We start from the raw sequence: 19118 nt of genomic DNA on the forward strand, positions 1-19118 counted from the left end.
AGTCCTGTTAGCCCAGTGCTATAGGCCGGATTCGCACGCTGCTGACCGACATGCTTGATGCTGATTCATGTATGCCTGTCCCCGTAAGTTAGTGCCACTTTGGGTTCACGACTAGTCATGTCGGACCGGGTTCTCTGTCATATGGATGCTAGCGACACTATCATATACGTGAGCCGAAAGGCCCAAACGGTCCCGGGCCATGGTAAGGCGACACCCGTGGGAATACCGTGCGTGAGGCCGCAAAGTGATATGAGGTGTTACCGGCTAGATCGATGTGACTTGGAATCGATGTCATGCAAGTTCTTTTTTGTAAGCACATGTGACTATATTCGGAATACATGCCTACATTACATTGATGAATTGGAGCTAGTTCTGTGTCATCCTAGGTTATGACTATTACATGATGAACCGCATCCGACATAATTCTCTATCACCGATCCATTGCCAATGAGCTTTCCATATATTGTCCTTCGCTTATTTACTTTTCCGTTGCTACTGTTACAATCACTACAAAATACCAAAACATTACTTTTGCTATCGTTACCTTTTTGCTGTCGTTACCACTACTATGATATTACTTTGCTACTAAACACTTTGCTGCAGATACTAAGTTTCCAGGTGTAGTTGAATTGACAACTCAACTGCTAATACTTGAGAATATTCTTTGGCTCCCCTTGTGTCGAATCAATAAATTTGGGCTGAATACTCTACCCTCAAAAACTGTTGTGATCCCCTATACTTGTGGGTTATCAAGACTATTTTCTGGCGCCGTTGCCGGGGAGCATACCTCTATTCTTTGAGTCACTTGGGATTTATATCTTCTTATCATTATGAAGAACTCGAGAGATCCAAAAACCAAGATTTATCACTCAACTACGAGAGGAGGTAAGGAACTGCCATCTAGCTCTGCACTTGATTCACCTTCTATTTTGAGTAAGCTTGCGACACCTAAACTGCTTCTGCTATTCATTCTGATATGTCGCATGTTATTGATGATGCCACTTCTGCTATGCATGATACTTATGATTAAACTACTTCTATGCTTGATACTATTATGCCACTTGGTGAATTTCTTGACGAATAACTTGCTAGGGTTAGAGAGATTGAAAATATTGAATCTGATAATATTGATGAAAGTGATGATGAAGACTCTCCCCCTAATGAAAATGAATCGCCTGTTATTCCCGAGGGTTATGTTTTTGAAAAGGAAGCTACTTTAGCTATTTTAGCTTGCAAAGATAGATATGAACTCAAGAGGCTATTAGCTAAATGGAAGCAACAATCTCTTAATGCTAGAATGAAACCTGACCCTGCTTTTGCTACTTCACCTATCTTTGTTACTGATAAGGATTATGAATTCTCTGTTGATCCTGATAAAATTACTTTGGTTGAATCTGATCCTTTTCATGGCTATGAATCTGAAACTGTTGTGGCTCATCTTACTAAATTAAATGATATAGCCACCCTGTTCACTAATGACGAGAGAACTCGCTACTTTTATATCCTTAAAATATATCCCTTCTCATTAAAGGGTGATGCTAAGATATGGTTTAATTCTCTTAATCCTGGTTGTGTGCGTAGTCCCCAAGATATGATTTATTACTTCTCTGCTAAATATTTCCCTGCTCATGAGAAACAAGCTGCCTTAAGGGATACTCCAATTACATAATGCTTTGCCTGATCATCCTCTTAAGAAAGATGAAATACTTGATATCTTTTATAATGGACTAACCGATGCTTCTAGAGATTTCCTGGATAGTTGTGTTGGTTCTGTTTTCAGGGAAAGAACACCAGATGAAGATGAAATTCTATTGAATAATATGTTGACAAATGAAAATAATTGGACACTTCCTGAGCCAGCTCCTGAGCTTTTCCTAAACCAACTCCGCAGAAGAGGGGTATTCTATTTCTTAGTCCTGAAGATATGCAAGAGGCAAAGAAATCTATGAAAGAAAAATGTATTATAGCTAAAGATGTTAAGAATTCTATACCTACTAATAAAGTAAGGTGCGTTTCTCCAACTTTTTCATCCGTTCACCATCAATTTTTTTTCTATCCGAGGTGGTACTAAATTTTTGTCGTTGTCTGTTAGCACAGGAAAAACGATTTCTGCAGAATTACGTGCGTGGGCCGCGCGTGCTATGGCCCAGTAAAGTCAGCCCAGTTTTTCCTGCCGACGTAGCAATAAAAAATCATATTTCCCGCACGATGCGACAAATAGTTTCAGCTACGCATAGGGCACCCCAGACTCGGCGGCCCATTTTTGCTCGTGTTCTGTTTCAATTTTTCTTTTTCTGTTTCTTTCTCTTTGTAGTTCCTGTTTCTTTTTATTTTTTCACATTCTAAGCCTATTTTTAATTTTCTTCTGAAATTCGAAATTTTCAGAAAATGTCTCCAATTTTAACTTATATTTAAAATTTCGTAAAAACTTATGAATTAAAAAAAATGTGTTCCTATTGTTAAAAAACGTTTGGATTATTTTCATGCCAATAATTTTTCAAAATTTTTAAAAATATTCCAATTTTTCCAAAAAAAATGTTGTTATTTTAAAAAAAATCAAGATTAATTTTTTTTGACAAATGTTCCAAATTCAAAAAATATTTTGTTTTAGCGATATGTGCAAAAATTGAAAGTAATGTTGGCATTAAAGAAACACATTTTCTAAAATTCTTCTGAATTTTCAAGACATATTCTAATTTCTAAAAATTGTTCACAACTTAAAAAATGTTCGTATTTTTTATAAAGGTTCATGTTTTTAAGAAATTTATGTGAATTTCAGGAAATATTCGGTTCAAATTTTTTGTTCTTGCTTTGTCTTAAAATCTATGGAATTTTCAAAAAAATGTTCATGTTGCCAACTATATTCGGTAGTTCATGTTATGAATTCCAAAATTGTGTTCATTCTAAAAAATGTTTACAATTTAATTTCTTTTGTCATTCTTATTGTTTCTGAGTTTTAAAAATTATTCCAATTTTTTGGAAAATATTTAGTTTTTTTTCGAATTTGTGGATAATTTAAAAAATGTTACAAATTTGAAAAATATTCTTGTGTTTGTGATATATTGAAAAAGTTGAAAATAATGTTTGCATTAAAAGGCACATTTTCTAAATTTCTTCTATGTGTTCAAAATATGTTCCCATTTCCTAAAATTGTAAACAAATTAAAAAAATATCTTACTTTATAAACTCTCCATGCTTTTAAGAAATGTTTGTGAATGTTAACAAATGTTCCACTCAAAAAAATCATGGTTTTTAAATATATGGAAATTTCAAAAAAATGTTAGTAATTTGGAAAATTGTTCACGTTGCCAAGTATATTTGGCAGTTCATAGATATCAGTTTCTGAAAAGTTCAAGAAAAAAATGTTTTGAAGTTGATGTTGCATTATGTTCTTTAATGTTCACGCTGACCATTAGTTAACAGGACGCGTTTGTTTGAGCGGCTAGCTACATGTGGTCGGGTTTTTGAGGCCGTGAGTTCGATCACTACCATACTAGGCCTGCTCCCTATCTTGCACATCGAGCTAAGTCAGCTTGTTCAGATTAAGGGACACCATAAATTATTGACGGTGATAGCCTCCATGTGCCAGTAAAAAAGAATATGCAGGTTAATTATAATTGAAAGAAACTATGGGCACGTGCCAATACAACAGAATATACTGGTTCGGCTCTAATTAAAAGGGTGCCATGTTGAACTAGAGAATACGTTCATGTGAGGGTCTTGATCCATTCTTATATTAAGCTAGAGGCATGTAATTTTGTCATCCCATTGCAACGCATGGGCATGTGTGCTAGTTACTTCCTATTGAAGAAATACATGGTCTTAATTTACCGCCTGTTGAAGAAACATATGATCTTAATCCATCTCCTATTGAAGAAATGCATGGTCTTGATAACCCGACACAGGTAGTAAACGTAAATTCTCTCTATAGATATGATAAAGATGAAATCCCATTTACTAAGTTTGCTAGCCCATGCTTAGATGAGTTTGATAAATTTATGGCTAAGCAAGAAGACTTCAATGCTTATTTTGGTAGAGAATTAAAACGCAGCGCTGATATGCCCGAGCACTTGGGTGATTATATGGCTAATGTTAAATGTGAACTTAAACTTATTAGTAAACATGCTTCTATGGTTACTAATCAAGTAGAACATGTAATTAAAGCTCAGAATGATTTGCTCAATGAATTGAATAGTAAGAATAATGATAATGTTGTTAGAGTTATGACTAGAGGTGGTAGAATGACTCAGGAACCTCTGTATCCTGAAGGCCACCCTAAGACAATTGAGCAAGAATCTCAGAGAAATAATATAGATGCACCTAGTCCTTCTAAAAGGAAGAAAAAGAAAAATGACAAGACTTTGCATGCTTCTAGTGAACCTATTACTGAAACATCTGAGAATCCAAATGATATTTCTATTTTTGATGCTGAAACACAATCTGGTAATGAACCTGAAACTAGTGATAATGTTAATGATAATGTTCATGATGATGCTCAACCTAGTAATGATAATGATATAGAAATTGAACATGCTGTTGATCTTGATAACCCACAATCAAAGAATCAACGTTATGATAGGAAAGACTTTGTTGCTAGGAAACATGGTAAAGCAAGAGAACCACGGGTTCAGAAACCCATGCCTTTTCCTCCCAAACTATCCAAGAAAAGGATGATGAGGATTTTGAGCGCTTTGCTGAAATGATTAGACCTACCTTTTTGCGTATGCGATTAACTGATATGCTTAAAATGAATCATTATGCTAAGTATATGAAATAAATTGTTACTAATAAAAGAAAGATACCGGAAGCTGAAATTTCCACCATGCTTGGTAATTATACTTTTAAGGGTGGAATACCAAAGATACCTGGAGATCCAGGAGTACCCACTATACCATGCTCCATTAAAAGAAACTATGTTAAAACTGCTTTATGTGATCTTGGAGCCGGTGTTAGTGTTATGCCTCTCTCTTTATATCGTAGACTTGATTTGAATAAGTTGACACCTACTGAAATATCTTTGCAAATGGTTGATAACTCAACTGCTATACCTGTCGGTATTTCTGAGGATGTGCCTGTTGTAGTTGCAAACATTACTATTTTAATGGACTTTGTTATTATTGATATTCCCAAGGACGATAATATGTCTATTATTCTTGGAAGACCCTTTTTGAATACTGCAGGGGCTATTATTGATTTCACTAAAGGAAATGTCACTTTTCATGTTAATGGTAATGAGCATACGGTACGCTTTCCAAGGAAACAACCTCAAGTTCATAGTATCAACTCTATTGGAAAAATTCCATCAATTATATTTGGAGGTTTTGAATTTCCTCTTCCTACTTTCAAGAAGAAATCTGATATTCTTATTATTGGGGATGTGCATATCCCCGTTGAGGTAATATAGTGTTATTCGAAATTTCTCCGGTTCCATGTTATTCAGAATGAGTTCGTTAACAAGACTTGATCAACCTTGTTAGTGGATTCCTTTTGATGAGCATGAGATGGATGAAACTAGAAGGCACAACCTTCTGTACCCTCCTCTTACTTTCTGTTATTTATAGTAAAATAAAATAAAAATAGTATTTTTCTGTCTGTTATCTAATTATCCGTGCAATATAAAAATACCCCAAAAATAAAAGTTCTCCAAATGCCCTGAAATTTAAATATGATTTTTTTCTAGAATATTTGAGAATATTTGGCACTGAGAACACAGTAGGGGGGTCATCCACCTAGCGACGAGGGTGGAGTGCGCGCCCTACCCCCTGGGGGCGCCCCCTGCCTCGTGCGCCCACGGTGGACCTCCTCCACTTATTCCTGCACCCACACACTTCTTCTTCCTCCCACAAACACAAATATCCAGTTCATACCCAAGTCCAAGCAAATTTTGCTGCCATTTTCGATCTCCTTGCTCAAAGTACCTCTCACAAAACTGCTTGGGGTATTGTTCCTTGGTATGTGACTCCTCCATTGGTCCAATTGGTTTTTGTTCTAGTGCTTTATTCATTGCAAATTTATGCTGCCTAGGTGACCATGTTCTTGAGATTGCGTGTCAAATTTATATGGTTCCAAGTAGTTTTGGTGCATGATATAGGCTCTAGGCACTTGTAGGAGTAGTCGCTATCAATATTATTGAGCTTTGTTCACTTTTATTTTGAAGTTACTAAATTTTTTAGAATTTTTCAAAAAATAGTCAGGAGATTTTTGAGGGGCTCATCGAGCCGAAGCTCGAATGAAAAGGCATAGAAGCACAAATATAATCTGCCTCGCACCACGGAGGTTCTGTCGTGTGAATGGCCTTCCGATGATTTCTTGAGAGTAGCCGGGATTTACGAAGATTTTTATGAATTGGCTGAGAATGCAGGCCTCACCGCCTTCCTCCACGACCGACATGAACAGTATCTCTTACTCACCAATATCTTTGTGCAAAAATTTCATTTCCATGCTAGGAGCTCACCACCTACGGTGGAGTTTTATTTATATGATGAGCATAAGGAGATGTCACTTTATGATTTTTTTCGGGTTTGTTTGATCCCTTTCGAGGGAACGATTGAGGAACCACATCGTGGTGATGTGGATGGGTTTATTGATACCATCACTCTAGGGGAAACGAGGAAGGTTTCCGATGCACGAATCACTAGCGTACATTTTCCTATTCTACGCTACTTTGCAATATTTGCTAGTCGTTGCTTAATTGGTCGTGGAAACTGTGGAAACCTTAGTGTTCCTGATATTATTATTTTGTTCCACGGTTTATTCTGTGATAACTCTGTTAGTATGGGCGGTATTATTGCTAAACGGTTAAGTCTGAACCGTACAAAGGGCCCCATCTTTGGAGGCATCTATGCTTCACGCCTAGCTGCACATTTTAACATACCTATTAGGCATTATGAGAAGGAAGAAAAATTGCTGCCCACTGTTTATTTAGATTATAAGAGTATGATGGCGCATGATTTTATTGTTAAGAATAGGGAACGAGAGCTTAAATACAAATTGTTCTTTGATAAACATCATCCTGAGAATATTACCCTGCCTGCTCCTTCCTTGTTTGATTTATCTGCAGGTAAGTACCTTGTTCCGTTAGAGGCTATTCACGCCTACCGGAATCCTACATTAGCCACAGAGCCAGAGTCGGAACCACAAGTTGATCCTCCACGACAGTCTAATTACCATTGGGATCCGGAAATGATTGCAAACCAGTGGCAATCAGAGTCTTCTTCATCTCAGTACGACCCCAACTACTGTTATGGATATCCGCCAGGCCAACCGTGGCCATAGACCAACATAGGCCAAAAGCCTAAGCTTGGGGGAGTACGTATTTCTCACCGACATTATATTCATGTCCACACACTCATTGGTAGATGTCGGTGCTCATTCTTTTTCATTGTATCATCCATGCTAGTTTACTTTCCTTTTTATGCTTTCTTTTTGTGTGTTTAATAAACCTTAAGAAAATACAAAAAAAATTAGTTGTAGCTTTTAGCTAGTTTTAATTTCCATGCTTGTAGTAGTAATTAAAAAGAAAACCCAAAAAGATTTCATGTTCTTCTTTTGCTTGTTGGGAGCTTTCCCGTGTAAATAGTTTTATTTCTTTTCTTTTCTTTGGCGGGTCGATAGGAGAAGACCATAATGAAATTGTTGAAGTGGCTCTTATATGCATTATTGTTGATCTGACAAAAGAGCCCATATTGCCTTGTCTTCTCCTGTTTATTGAATGCTTGCAGATTCCAGCTTAGTCCAATGCACGTACACTGTTATTATTATAAACATCGTTCGGTCGTCCAAGTGAAAGGCAATTATGACGATATATGTTGGACTGACTGAGATGAGAAAAGCTGGTATGAACTCGACCTATCTTGTTTTTGTAAATATGATTAGCACATCATTCCTGATTCAACCTATTATGAATAAACATGTTTGCAATGACAACTAGAGATCATAGTTTCTTGTGCCATGCTTGATTAGCTAGGAGTTTATAATGGTTTACCTTGCGTGCCAACATGCTATTAAAATGGTTGTGATGTGGTATGATAGGGTGGTATCTTCCTATTAATGATTTAAGTGACTTGACTTGGCGCATGTTCACACATGTAGTTGAAACAAAATCAACATAGCCTTCACGATATTTATGTTCATGGTGGACCATATCCTACTCATGCTTGCATTCGGTGTTGATTAATTTTAATGCATGTTCATGACTGTTGTCGCTCTCTAGCTGGTCGCCTCCCAGTCTTTTTCTAGCCTTCACCTATATTAAGCGGGAATACAGCTTGTGCATCCAACTCCATAAACCCCAAAGTCATTCCATATGAGTCCACCATACCTACGTATATACGGTATCTACCTGCCATTCCAACTAAATTTGTATGTGCCAAACTCTAAAACTTCAAATAAATATCATGTTTTGTATGCTCGAATAGCTCATGTATCAACTAGGGCTGTCCGTATCTTCCATGTTAGGCAGGTTATTCTCAAGAGGAGTGGACTCCGCTCCTCACTCACGAGAAAAATGGCTGGTCACCGGGATGCCCAGTCCCATGCTTTATGCAAACTAAATCAAAACAATTGCAAACAAAACTCCCCCTGGGACTCTTGTTAGTTGGAGGCACTCATTGTTTCGAGCAAGCCATGGATTGATGCTTGTTGGTGGAAGGGGGAGTATAAACTTTACCATTATGTTTGGGAACCACCTATAATGCGTGTAGCATGGAAGATATCGCCATCTCTTGGTTGTTATGTTGACAATGAAAGTATACTGCTCAAAATATTATTCACCTCTATTTTAAAACCGAGCTCTGGCACCTCTACAAATCCCTGCTTCCCTCTGCGAAGGGCCTATCTATTTACTTTTATGTTGAGTCATCATCCTCTTATTAAAAAGCACCAGTTGGAGAGCACCGCTGTCATTTGCATTCATTACTGTTAGTTTACATTGAGTATGACTTGACTGGATCTCTTTTTCCATGAATTACAATGTCTAGTCAGTCCTTGATCTTTAAAGGTGCTCTGCATTTATGTTTTGCGGTCTCAGAAAGGGCTAGCGAGATACCATCTTGTTATATCATATTATGATTGTTTTGAGAAGGTGTTGTCATCTGAGATTTACTATTATTGCTCGCTAGTTGATTATGCCATTGATATGACTAAACATGAGACCTATGCGTTATTGTGAATGTGGTTAGTTCATAATCTTTGCTGAAAACTTGAATGCTGGCTTTACATATTTACAACAACAAGAGCAAACAGAGTTTGTAAAAGTTTTTCTTTATCACTTTCAGTTTGTCAACTGAATTTCTTGAGGACAAGCAAAGGTTTAAGCTTGGGGGAGTTCATACGTCTCCGTCGTATCTACTTTTCTAAACACTTATGCCCTTGTTTTGTACTCTAACTTGCATGATTTGAATGGAACTAACCCGGACTGACGTTGTTTTCAGCAGAATTGCCATGGTGTTATTTATGTGCAGAAACAGAAGTTCTCGGAATGACCTGAAACTTCAAAGAACATCTTTTCCGAAATTATAAAAAATCCTTGCAAAGGATGAAGATCAGGGGGCCCACACCCTAGCCACAAGGGTGGGGGGGGGTGGGCGCCTGACCCTCTAGGGCGCCCCCCTACCTCATGGGCCCCCTGGAGCTCCTCCGACCTCGACTCCAACTCTATATATTTGCTTTCGGGGAGAAAAAAATCAGAGAGAAGGATTCATCGCGTTTTACGATACGGAGTCGCCGCCAAGCCATAAAACCTCTCGGGAGGGCTGATCAGGAGTTCATTCAGGGCTCCGGAGAGGGGAATCCGTCGCCATCGCCATCATCAACCTTCCTCCATCACCAATTTCATGATGCTCATTTCCTTGCGTGAGTAATTCCATCGTAGGCCTTCTAGACGGTGATGGGTTGGATGAGATTTATCATGTAATCGAGTTAGTTTTGTTAGGGTTTGATCCCTAGTATCCACTATGTTCTGAGATTGATGTTGCTATGACTTTGCTATGCTTAATGCTTGTCACTAGGGCCCGAGTGCCATGATTTCAGATCTGAACCTATTATGTTTTCATCAATATATGAGAGTTCTTGATCCTATCTTGCAAGTCTATAGTCACCTATTATGTGTTATGATCCGTTAACCACGAAGTGACAATAATCGGGATACTTACCGGTGATGACCGTAGTTTGAGGAGTTCATGTATTCACTATGTGTTAATGCTTTGGTCCGGTACTCTATTAAAAGGAGGCCTTAATATCCCTTAGTTTTCATTAGGACCCCGCTGCCACGGGAGGGTAGGACAAAAGATGTCATGCAAGTTCTTTTCCATAAGCACGTATGACTATATTCGGAATACATGCCTACATTACATTGATGAATTGAAGTTAGTTTTGTGTCACCCTAGGTTATGACTGTTACATGATGAACCGCATCCGGCATAATTCTCTATCATCGATCCATTGCCTACGAGCTTTCCATATATTGTTTGTCACTTATTTACTTTTTCGTTGCTACTGTTACAATCACTACAAAATACCAAAAACATTACTTTTGCTATCGTTACCTTTTTGCTACCGTTACCACTACTATCATATTACTTTGCTACTAAACACTTTGCTACAGATACTAAGTTTCCAGGTGTGGTTGAATTGACAACTCAGCTGCTGATACTTGAGAATATTCTTTGGCTCCCCTTGTGTTGAATCAATAAATTTGGGTTGAATAATCTACCCTTGAGAATTATTGCGATCCCCTATACTTGTGTGTTATCAAGCGCACATGGCTAAAGATCAACTTGTGTGTCTATGGGGTGCCCCCTCCCCCGTATATAAAGGAGGGAAGGAGGAGGTCGGCCGACCACAAGGGGCGTGCCAAGGGGGGCGGAATCCTACTCCTAGAGGGAGTACATTTCCCCCTTTCCTAGTCCAACTAGGTGGAGAAGGAAGAAGAGGGAGAGGGAAAGAGGGGCCACGCCCCCTCCCCTTGTCCTATTCGGACTCCCCTTGGGGGGGAGGGCACCTCCTGGCCTCAGACCTATCTCTCCCCTAAGGCCCATAATTTCCCAGGGGGGAGGGGTTCTCGTAACCCTCTGGCACTCCGGTTTTATCCGAAACTCTACGGAACACTTCCGGTGTCCAAACAACATGGTTCAATATACTAATATTTATATCTCGGCCATTTCGAGACTCCTCGGCATGTCCGTGATCTCATCCGAGACTCTGAACTACCTTCCATACATCAAAAGACATAAACTCATAATACCAATCGTCATTGAACGTTAAGCATGCGGACCCTGCGGGTTCGAGAACTATGTAGACATGACCGAGACTCATCTCCGGTAAATTACGAATAGCTGAACCTGTATGCTCATATTGGCTCCCACATATTCTACGAACATCTTAATCGATAAAACCGCATAACAACATACGTTGTTCCCTTTCTCATCGGTATGTTACTTTCACAAGATTCGATCGTCGGTATCATCATACCTAGTTCAATCTCATTACCGGCAAGTATCTTTACTCGTTTCGTAATGCATCATCCCACAACTAACTCATTAGTCACATTTCTTGCAAGGCTTATAGTGATGTGCATTACCGAGAGGGCCTAGAGATACCTCTCTGACAATCGGAGTGACAAATCCTAATCTCGATCTATGCCAACTCAACAAAGACCATCGGAGAAACCTGTACAACATCTTTATAATCACCCAGTTACGTTGTGACGTTTGATAGCACACTAAGTGTTCCTCCGGTATTCGGGAGTTGCATAATCTCATAGTCATAGGAACATGTATAAGTCATGAAGAAAGCCATAGCAACGAACTAAATGATCATAGTGCTAAGCTAATGGATGGGTCTTGTCAATCACATCATTCTCTAATGATGTGATACCGCTCATCAAATGGCAACTCACGTCTATGCCTAGGAAACTTAACCATCTTTGATTAACGAGCTAGTCAAGTAGAGGCATACTAGTGACACTCTGTTTTGTCTATGTATTCGCACATGTACTAAGTTTCCGGTTAATACAATTCTAGCATGAATAATAAACAATTATCATGATATAAGGAAATATAAATAACAACTTTATTATTGCCTCTAGGGCATATTTCCTTCAGTCTCGCACTTGCTCTAGAGTTAGTAATCTAGATTACATAGTAATGATTCTAACACCCTTGGAGTCTTGGTGGTGATCATGTTTTGCTCGTGAGAGAGGCTTAGTCAATGGGTCTGCAACATTCAGATCTGTATGTATCTTGCAAATCTCTATGTCTCCCTCCTTGACTTGATCGCGGATAGAATTGAAGTGTCTCTTTATGTGCTTGGTTCTCTTGTGAAATCTGAATTCCTTTGCCAAGGCAATTGCACCAGTATTGTCACAAAAGATTTTCATTGGACCCGATGCACTAGGTATGACACCTATATCGGATATGAACTCCTTCATCAAGACTCCTTCATTTGCTGCTGCGAAGCAGCTATGTACTCTGCTTCACACGTAGATCCCGCCACGACGCTTTTCTTGGAACTGCACCAACTGACAGCTCCACCGTTCAATATAAATACGTATCCGGTTTGTGACTTAGAGTCATCCAGATCAGTGTCAAAGCTTGCATCGACGTAACCATTTACGATGAGCTCTTTGTCACCTCCATAAACGAGAAACATATCCTTAGTCTTGTTCAGGTATTTCAAGATGTTCTTGACCGTTGTCTAGTGATCCACTCCTGGATTACTTTGGTACCTCCCTGCTAAACTAATAGCAAGGCACACATCAGGTCTCGTACACAACATTGCATACATGATAGAACCTATGGCTGAAGCATAGGGAATGACTCTCATTTTCTCTCTATCTTCTGCAGTGGTCGGGCATTGAGTCTGACTCAATTTCACACGTTGTAACATAGGCAAGATCCCTTTCTTTTCTTGATCCATTTTGAACTTCTTCAAAACTTTATCAAGGTATGTGCTTTGTGAAAGTCCAATTAAGTGTCGTGATCTATCTCTATAGATCTTGATGGCCAATATATAAGCAGCTTCACCAATTTCTTTCATTGAAAAACTCTTTTTCAAGTATCCTTTTAGGCTATCCAGAAATTCTATATCATTTCCATGTACAATATGTCATCCACATATAATATTAGAAATGCTACAGAGCTCCCACTCACTTTCTTGTAAATACAGGCTTCTCCAAAAGTCTATATAAGAACATATGCTTTGATCATGCTATCAATACGTTTATTCCAACTCCGAGATGCTTGCACCAGTCCATATATGGATCGTTGGAGCTTTCACACTTTGTTAGCATCCTTTGGATCGATAAAACCTTTGGGTTGCATCATATACAACTCTTCTTCTAGAAATCCATTCAGGAATGCAGTTTTGACAGACTTAAGCATCACTATGGGTGAGAAGGTCTCATCGTAGTAAACTCCTTGAACTTGTCGAAAACCTTTTGCAGCAAGTCGAGCTTTGTAGACAGTAACTTTACCGTCAGCGTCAGTCTTCTTGTTGAAGATCCACTTATTCTCTATGGCTTGTCGATCATCCGGCAAGTCAACCAAAGTCCACACTTTGTTCTCATACATGGATCCCATCTCAGATTTCATTGCCTCAAGCCATTTCGCGGAATCTGGGATCATCATTGCTTCCTCATAGTTCGTAGGTTTGTCAAGGTCAAGTAACATGACTTCCAGAACAGGATTACCATACCACTCTGGTGCGGATCTTACTCCAGTTGACCTATGAGGTTCGGTAGTAACTTGATCAGAAGTTTCATTATCATTATCATTAGCTTCCTCACTAATTGGTGTAGGAATCATAGGAATTGATTTCTGTGATGAACTACTTTCCAATGAGGGAGCAGGTACAATTACCTCATCAAGTTCTACTTTCCTCCCACTCACTTCTTTTGAGAGAAAGTCCTTCTCTAGGAAGGATACATTCGTAGCGACGAAAATATTGCCTTCGGATCTGTGATAGAAGGTGTACCCTACAGTCTCTTTTTGGTATCCTATGAAGACACATTCTCCGATTTGGGTTCAAGCTTCGCAGCCCCAAACTTCAAGAAACGACAACTTGGGTTTCTTGACAAACCACAGTTCATATGGTGTCGTCTCAACAGATTTAGATGGTGCCCTATTAAACGTGAATGCAGTCGTCTCTAAAGCATAACCCCAAAACGATAGCGGCAAATCAGTAAGAGACATCATAGATCACACCATATCTAATAAAGTGCGGTTACGACGTTCGGACACACCATTACATTGTGGTGTTCCGGGTGGCGTGAGTTGCGAAACTATTCCGCATTGTTTCAAATGAAGACCAAACTTGTAACTCAAACATTCTCCTCCATGATCAGATCGTACAAACTTTATTTTCTTGTTACGATGGTTTTCCACTTCACTCTAAAATTCTTTGAACTTTTCAAATGTTTCAGACTTATGTTTCATCAAGTCGATATACCCATATCCGCTCAAATCATCTGTGAAGGTAAGAAAATCACGATACCCGCCGCGAGCCTCAACACTCATCGGACCGCATACATCAGTATGTATTGTTTCCAACAAGTCTGTAGCTCGCTCCATTGTTCCGGATAACGGAGTCTTAGTCATCTTGCCCATGAGGCATGGTTCGCAAGGATCAAGTGATTCATAATCAAGTGATTCCAAAAGCCCATCAGCATGGAGTTTCTTCATGCGCTTTACACCAATATGACCCAAACGGCACTGCCACAAATAAGTTGCACTATCATTATTAAACATATATTTTTTGGCTTCAATACTATGAATATGTGTGTCACTACTATCGAGATTCAACAAAAATAGACAACTCATCAAGGGTCCATGACCATAAAAGATATTACTCATATGAATAGAACAACCATTATTCTCATATTTAAATGAATAACTGTCTCGCATCAAACAAGATCCAGATATAATGTTCATGCTTGACGCTGGCACCAAATAAAATTATTCAGGTCTAAAACTAATCCCGAAGGTAGATGTAGAGATAGTGTGCCGACGGCGATCACATCGACATTGGAACCATTTCCCACGCGCATCATCACCTCATCCTTAGCCAATCTTCGCTTAATCCATAGCCCCTGTTTCGAGAAACAGAACCAATATGAGCAACAGAACCAATATCAAATATCCAAGCACTACTGCGAGCATTAGTAAGGTACACATCAATAACATGTATATCAAATATATCTTTCACTTTGCCATCCTTCTTATCCGCCAAATACTTGGGGCGGTTCCACTTCGAGTGACCAATCCCTTTGCAGTAGAAGCACTCAGTCTCAGGCTTAGGTCCAGACTTGGGTTTCTTCACTTGAGTAGCAACTTGCTTGCACTAGAGAAAACAGGGCTTTGGTCCAGGCCGGGTCAGCCCATTAGTCCTGGTTCAGTCCAGAACAGGGACCAATGTGGGCATTGGTCCCGGTTCGTGAGCCCAGGGCGCCAGCCGGGCCACATGGGCCATTGGTCCCGGTTCATCTGGACCTTTTGGTCCTGATTGGTGGGATGAACCGGGACCAATGGGCCTCGCTCCTGGCCCACCACCATTGGTCCCGGTTGGTGCCTTGAACCGGGACCAAAGGCTCCCCTTTAGTCCCAGCTCATGTCACCAACCGGGACCAATGAGGTGCCTATATATACCCCTCGCTCGCGAGCAGAGAACCCCAGTGCTCTGTTTTTCTCTGGTCGAGCGGGAGAGGGCTTGGTGGTGCTCTAGCTCACCTCCTATGCACACAATGTGTTCGATGGAATGCCCGAGCCACACTACTTAAGCTTTCTCCTCTCCAAGCTCGACCTCCAAGCTCCATTTTCCATAATATTTGTCTAGGTTTAGCGGTCCATCACGCCCCGTCCCCGTCTTCACCGCCGTCGATCACCCGCGCCGAGCTCATCGCCGGCACCACCATGGTGAGCCTCTTGTTCTTATCTTCTTTCTGAAAGGAAAAATATTCTTACTTGTATGTTTACATAGATACTTGTATTATTTTCTTACTTTTATTATTGCATCTTATATAGTGTGATGGTTTTGGTATCCTCCCCCGTCGGCCCTCGTCCTGTCTATGATTCGGATGTGGTATATATATTATCTTTATAACTATTGGTTCATTTATTGTTTATGAAAATTATGCCGACCAACGTGACATAGATTTTATTTATGTAGGATGTATGTGATCGGAAATGACAACCGACCCTATTGTCGAGAGGTTAAATTTAGTTGAAGAAGAAAACAATTTGTTGAAGGAAAAAATAAAAAAAATTGAGGAGGAGAAGATGATATTGGAGTTGCATGTTGCGGATGTCGTCGATGATCACAAGATCAAGATGGATGCAATGCTCTTGAAGATTAGAAAGATTAGAAAATATGCCATTCATACCGAGGCTTGGTATCATTATGCCGTTGGATAAATTGTTAGCTTGGTTGCGATTATGATCGCATTTGTTTTCGCATTGCAATGGTTTAATTAATTAGATGCTCTGGAGAGCTATATGTTGTTAGATGAGAACTATGTATGCACTTTGGTTTTAATGTGATGATGAACTTCTATTAATTTGGACACTTCATTATATATAATGCACGCAGATGAACCGGCAATGGATGTACGGTGACAGACACACCTGCGAGTACATTAAGGGCATGCATGAGTTTCTCGATGCGGCTGAGGCAAACAAGCAGAATGGTTTTATGTGTTGTCCATGCACTGAATGTGGGAATACGAGGTCTTACTCTAACCGGAAAATCCTTCACTCCCACCTACTTTACAAGGGTTTCATGCCACACTATAATGTTTGGACGAGGCACGGAGAAATAGGAGTTATGATGGAAGACGACGAAGAAGAAGAGTACGATGACAACTATGTGCCCCCTGAATACGGTGATGCTGCAACGGGGGGAGCTGGTGAAGATCAAGAGGAACCAGACGATGTGCCCAATGATGCTGCAACGGGTGAAGCTGCTGAAGATCAAGAGGAACCAGACGATGTGCCCGATGATGATGATCTCCGCCGAGTCATTGTCGATGCAAGGATGCAATGCGAAAGTCAAAAGGAGAAGCTGAAGTTCGATCGCATGTTAGAGGATCACAAAAAAGGGTTATACCCCAATTGCGAAGATGGTAACACAAAGCTCGGTACCGTACTGGAATTGCTGCAGTGGAAGGCAGAGAATGCTGTGTTGACAAAGGATTTGAGAAGGTACTGAAAATGTTGAAGAAGAAGCTTCCAAAGGATAACGAATTGCCCGACAGTACATACACAGCAAAGAAGGTCGTATGCCCTCTAGGATTGGAGGTGGAGAAGATACATGCGTGCCCTAATCACTGCATTCTCTACCGCGGTGCATACAAAGATCTGAACGCATGCCCGGTATGCGGTGCACTGCGGTATAAGATTAGACGAGATGACCCTGGTGATGTTGACGGTGAGGTGATGTGGTATGCTCCAATAATACCACGGTTGAAACGTCTGTTCAGAAACGAAGAGCATGCCAAGTTGATGCGATGGCACAGTGAGAACCGAAAGAAAGATGGGAAGTTGAGAGCACCTGCTGACGGGTCGCAGTGGAGAAAAATCAAGAGAATGTACTGGGATGGGTTAAGGACCCAAGGAATGTATGTTTAATTTAAGCGCGGATGGCATTAATCCTTTCGGGGAGCAGAGCAGCAATCACAGCACCTGGCCCGTGACTCTATGTATGTATAACCTTCCTCCTTGGATGTGCATGAAGCGGAAGTTCATTATGATGTCAGTTCTCATCCAAGGCCCTAAGCAACCCGGCAACGAAATTGATGTGTACCTAAGGCCATTAGTTGAAGAACTTTTACAGCTGTGGAATGGAAACGGTGTACGTACGTGGGATGAGCACAGACAGGAGGAATTTAACCTTAAGGCGTTGTTGTTCGTGACCATAAACGATTGGCCCGCTCTCAGTAACCTTTCAGGACAGACAAACAAAGGATACCACGCATGCATGCAATGTTTAGATGACACTGAAAGTATATACCTGGACAAATGCAGGAAGAATGTGTACCTGGGCCATTGTCAATTTCTTCCGACCAACCATCAATGTCGAAAGAAAGGCAAGCATTTCAAAGGCGAGGCAGATCACCGGAAGAAGCCCGCCATGCGTACCGGTGATCACGTACTTGCTATCGTCAATGATTTACACTACGTAATCTTTGGAAAGGGTCCCGGTGGACTAGCTGTTCTGAATGACGCTGAGGGACACGCACCCATGTGGAAGAAGAAATCTATATTTTGGGACCTACCCTACTGAAAATACCTAGAGGTCTGCTCTTCAATCGACGTGATGCATGTGACGAAGAACCTTTGCGTGAACCTGCTAGGCTTCTTCGGCGTGTATGGGAAGAGAAAAGATACACCTGAGGCACGGGAGGACCTGCAACGTTTGCACGAAAAAGACGGCATGCCTCCGAAGCAGTATAAAGGTCCTGCCAGCTACGCTCTTACGAAAGAAGAGAAAGAAATCTTCTTTGAATGCCTGCTCAGTATGAAGGTCACGACTGGCTTCTCGTCGAATATAAAGGGAATAATAAATATGCCAGAGAAAAAGTTTCAGAACCTAGAGTCTCATGACTGCCACGTGATTATGACGCAACTGCTTCCGGTTGCATTGAGGGGGCTTCTACTGGAAAACGTCTGATTAGCCATTGTGAAGCTATGTGCATTCCTCAATGCAATCTCTCAAAAGGTGATCGATCCAGAAATTGTACCAAGGCTAAGGAGTGATGTGCGGCAATGTCTTGTCAGTTTCGAGCTGGTGTTCCCACCATCCTTCTTCAATATCATGACGCGCGTCCTAGTTCATCTAGTCGACGAGATTGTCATCCTGGGGCCCGTATTTCTACACAATATGTTCCCCTTTGAGAGGTTCATGGGAGTCCTAAAGAAATATGTCTGTAACCGTGCTAGGCCAGAAGGAAGCATCTCCATGGGCCATCGAACAGAGGATGTTATCGGGTTTTGTGTTGACTTCATACCTGGCCTTAAGAAGATAGGTCTCCCTAAATCGCGGTATGAGGGGAGACTGACTGGAAAAGGCACTCTTGGAAGAGACTCAATAATATGCAGGGACGGATATTCTTGGTCTCAAGCACACTA

The sequence above is a fragment of the Triticum urartu genome, chromosome 3A (assembly GCF_056163025.1).
Source record: "Triticum urartu cultivar PI428250 chromosome 3A, HENAU_Tu73, whole genome shotgun sequence".
Classification (NCBI taxonomy): Eukaryota; Viridiplantae; Streptophyta; class Magnoliopsida; order Poales; family Poaceae; genus Triticum; species Triticum urartu.